The sequence below is a fragment of the Brassica napus genome, chromosome C6 (genome assembly GCF_020379485.1).
Source record: "Brassica napus cultivar Da-Ae chromosome C6, Da-Ae, whole genome shotgun sequence".
Lineage (NCBI taxonomy): Eukaryota > Viridiplantae > Streptophyta > Magnoliopsida > Brassicales > Brassicaceae > Brassica > Brassica napus.
Genome location: NC_063449.1, coordinates 15,160,047 through 15,164,742, shown reverse-complemented (window position 1 = coordinate 15,164,742; position 4,696 = coordinate 15,160,047). Strand labels below are relative to the sequence as shown.

The following is a 4,696-nucleotide window of genomic DNA, read 5'->3' as shown; positions in this document are numbered from 1 at the left end:
AATGAAAACAAACGGTTTTATAGAAATTGCACAGCTCGTCTCTTTCTTCATCTCTCTTCATTGCTGATCCTTACTGCTCCAGTTCCCAACCTTTTAGTAGTCGTAGCTTATGTTGTCATTATTCTTTCCTGTTTTGAAACTGTTGTCCTTTCTCTTACGATCCAAGATCCTGTTTGCATGAAAATGCTGGTCATAATCCCATGATTTCTCCAGTGTCAACTTCAGTCTTCAGCACCCCAATTAACATCATCAACTTAGACATCAAGACCAGAAATATGTACAAATGAAGTTCTATTTATCTCTGCCCAATACACGATTTAGCGTTCTTGAATGCGTTTTCTCATACATTGGACCACTCAAACGTATAGAAGCACATACCACTCTTCTTCTACAACTTTGGACAATGGTACTGAACACATAAATAATTTTCCCAAGCATGAACAGACTGTTTGCAGCATAAGAATATCAGTGAGAAAAAAAATTTTGTTTTCAGGCAAGATTCAACTCTGTCAAAAAAAAATTGATTGTTTTCTTTTTTTAACTAACCTGACCAAATGATAATATTGTAAGATAAGATGATTGTACCACACCTTACAGTAAACTGGGCCAGTTGGAGCATTAGCAGCAGAAACATTAGTAACAGGAGGAAAGGGCTACATTGAATATAGAACTACAGATTTACTCAAATGTTAATATTTTTACAATTCAGAAACTTGAATAAAGCAGTCAAACGTTGAGGTTTCTTACACCATGAGCTCCAAGTAACGGAAAAGCTGTTGGCTTTGTCAAAGTTGTAACAGGCTGATTGACTGATGAAAGTGCCAGAGGACCATTCGGAACTGCGAAATGTGTGGTCTGTGAATAACTGGGTTTGGCCTAGGATTTCTGCACAGATGGTGCTGCCAGTTAAGACTGCAAGAGAACATGTGCACAATGAATCCAGAAACATGTTCTATCATCGTGAGGAAAAAAGAAACACACCTTTGATTAATGAGAGTCCGCAGTCTCGAAGATCTTAATGTAGGGAACTACGTCAATTTGTTACGAAAAGGAGGATTTACTTCTGCTAGCATTACGGTCCGGGCTGTTTTAGTGTCTCCGTATTTGGAAAGCTGATCATTTTCCCTGCATTTGATAGATAATTAAGTTCTTGAATACCGGTTAAGAACATATTCCACATATCTACTCATCAATAACATAAACTCGTTAAATACCAACAACAAAGAAACACTATTGCTACTGAGCTTACAAAAATGTTTAATAGAAAGAAAAAAACAGAGTGTACTCACCTCACTCGCTGCACTTTCACTCGCTAACCATAATCTTGGCGCTGGTGGAGGTCCAAGAGGAGGAGCCACTACTGAAAGATTCAGTGAATGAATCCACAACTTTCTGGCTAATCTCCGTCGCAATCCTTACATGAGAGCTTTCCACCTTTTATGGTTTTAGTTCCTATGTTGCTTCGATTCCTCTTTTGTTGCTCCACCTGTCCTTCCAGTTATCCGAGACAATCTTAATGTCACCGCCGCAGCCATTGGAATCACCTCCATCTTTGGCTCGGTCTTTGCTTGTCTTGCCATAAGGACATCCTGCAATCTATTTAGGCCGCATCTCCACTGCTCCCGCAGTCCAGTTCACCTCCGAGATAAAATAACCACTCTAGAAACAGAGATGATTAAAAGGATTAGGATTTGCGCGGATGATGTTTTAGGGGATAAAGATTCACCTTTTTATAGCTGGAGATCCACAGCTTGGAGAGAGAGGAGATGCATTTAATGATAAATCGTGCGTGGAGTGGGTCAACGGATTTAAGAAAGTTGTTAATGGCTATAAATCAATGTATCACATAACGTCTCGGAGGAGAAGAACATGAGGCGAAACGACACGAACAGAGCTAGCCTGACCCAGAGTTTCTTCACGAAGATTCATATCACACAACCCTTCCATAAACTCCGCCGTGTCACTGCGCCGCCGCCGTAGAACGGAGAGAGGATCAGAACTCCATGGCTTCACGTCTTTAGAATTAGGGCTGCAGACAAAATCCATTTGTCAGGCCACATACACAATTTTCACGCGAAGCCCACATCTAAGCCCGTCACAATTTTGATTAAATGAATTGATGCGTTTTGGTCGACGGTGACACGTGTCATGCCCAAAACTTTCGACTTTCTGACCTGGATCCTAGGTGGCATCACAGGAGAAAAGCAACATTTCTTTATATATAAAGATGCTACGATGCATTTCCTTTGTTTTATTTGATTTTTTTTAGTTCATCAACTATTATATGTTTTTTTTATAGACTTTGTGTATCGCGCTTAGTCAGAAATTTGTAATTATTTACTTAAATATAAAAGTTTAAGAAACGATCTTATAATGCATTTTGTTTCCTTTAAAGTTGTGTCGATACTTGGTTATAGTACTATAGATAGTATTTTTATTTATTTATTTTATATAATTTTAATTTTTTAAAAGAGTTTTTTTTGATTATGTATAATCACTGCTTGTGGTATTCTATCAATTTTCATATTAATTTTGTAAAGTTTGAGTTTGGTAAGCATAAAAGAAAAAATATTTGTGAGAATAGATATTTTTTTTGTTGGTCTGAGTTTGATAAAACGTGAGAAATAATATCACAAATGTATTTCCTTTCTTTTCATTGTTAGGATTTTTTAAAAAAAATTTATATATATTGTTGACTTGTTTTTCGTAATTATACCATGTATTTTCAATAATTTTTCATTTTTTATTTTTATATCTTCTAAATTTTAATTTTGAACTATTTTTTGTAAAAATATTGGTTTTGATTTTTACTAATCATTGGTTATGGTTTCCATTTTTTTTTTTTTGTTAATTTCTTTAACTTGAGTTTTGTACCAAAAAAAGTAAGCAAATTTCATGAGAATCATTTCAAAAAAAAATAATGTAATCAGATTTTTTTCATTCATTCTAAAAAAATTATCTATTTATTCTCAATTTTTTGAATCAAGTATAACAAAACTTGAATAGTCTTGGACTTAATTTCACAACACATTAAAATAACTCCATAATATATAAAAATATTAAATAATATGTAACTTGTCAACATATATGAAAGGACAACGGTTTAACTATACTCTCCGTGAAGCACCAACTTATGACACTTTACAACAGCTTGGCTAATCTGTTAAAAAGTTTCAGTAGGCATTCCAGTCAAGCGACAGAGCTCAGTTTATTTCTGTTGCAAGATGTCGACTGAATCCAATAGCTCATTAGGGATTGGGGGTATCCATTCCTCCCACGTCAAGATGACCTGAACAACTGCTCTCTTCATAGCCTGCAACACATCCACCACCAACCTATACTTAGTGAAGTCTACTCAGCAAAATGTTTCATTAGCAATCTCATCATGATAATTCAAATAGTATATGATCATTGATCAATCTACATTCCAGCTCCAAATGCTAAATCTTTTCAAAGACACTATTGCATTATCTAAACCGGAAGCGGCATCCTTTGGATGACATCAAGATTGGAATCAATAAAGTTACAAAGTTGATACAAACCTTAGCAACTTGAATGTTGATGGAGTATGGGATCTCTCTTTGAAGCTGCACAACACCAGCATTCCTCACGATCTCAAGCTCATCATCGATCATCTTCTCAGGCCACCCTATCATATTAGCACCACCTATGATAATGATCGAGCTCTGCCAGTCCGATTGCAGTATCTCCTCTATCACCAACTTCCTCATATAGGTTTTAGTTATGATATGCTGGTAAGGAATAAAAAGTCACTCCTTAAAGAATAAGGAACTCTACAATCTGAAAGGTGAAAGTGGCGTTGCAAAAGTTGGCTGTGGAATTCAAATGAAGGAGGTTATCTCCCATGAACTTGGGTTTATTGCTGGTGGCGACGTCACCTTAGGCTCCACATCCACGGTCAATAACTTTTGATTAAGATAGTTGGCTTGAGCATCAAAAACACTCGGACAATTTGCTGTAGAACTGCAATGAAGTGAAGTTCTAGGTTAAAAAGAGCAGAAAAAAATAGCAAACACTAATATGTAATGAAACATGAGAAGAATCAATCTCAAAATGATTATTGTAGATTTATAGATAAACTCCAAACACCAGATTGCAAAGCTTCTCAATAACTTAGCTTCTTCAATTTTTTTTTTTAGATCTTGACAAAAAAAAATATACAGATCGACTAAAGATTTCATGATGGTCATCTTTCTACTCTTGGTGATAGTGAATAAAGGAGGAAGAAGATTTAAAGAAGATTTAATAAAATCGCTAATGCCAACGGTTGCAGTCTGTAGAGGTTCCAGATTCATATAGCCGGTGAGAAGAAATCTAGACGATTCAACGCAGACGACGGCTTCCACCGGAGAGACTGGCCGAGACTAAACTCCATGGTGGCTTCCATGAGGGTATCACCTGAAAATCAACAAACGTGTGCGGCGTCATCTTCTGAATGGGTTAAGAAAAGTTGTTGATTAAAAGGCTTGTTCATTCTGACTTTTAACACAACCTTTTTTAAAAAAAAAATGATGTTCAAAGGAATTACCAGAAATCGAACTCCACGGAGAAAAGCACACCGGCGAGTTTCAAATCAGCAAGAAAGAGAGATCCATTACCCATTCTTTTGCAAGAAGAAGTTTCAATTGTTGCCGGGTGTTATGAATTTAGGTCGTAGCGTGCCAATGGAGAAGAA

At 36.3% G+C, this 4,696-nt stretch overlaps 1 long non-coding RNA gene across 1 annotated transcript; it reads right to left on the bottom strand.

Annotated features, from left to right (window-relative positions):
* Nucleotides 1–548: 548 nt before the first annotated feature.
* LOC106374993 lies at nt 549–2,674 on the bottom strand. Its single transcript, XR_007324645.1, has 3 exons — nt 1,290–2,674; nt 982–1,125; nt 549–912 (listed from the first exon to the last, which is right to left on the bottom strand). It is a non-coding gene; the product is annotated as an uncharacterized LOC106374993 (long non-coding RNA).
* Between the last annotated feature and the right edge of the window lie 2,022 nt (nt 2,675–4,696).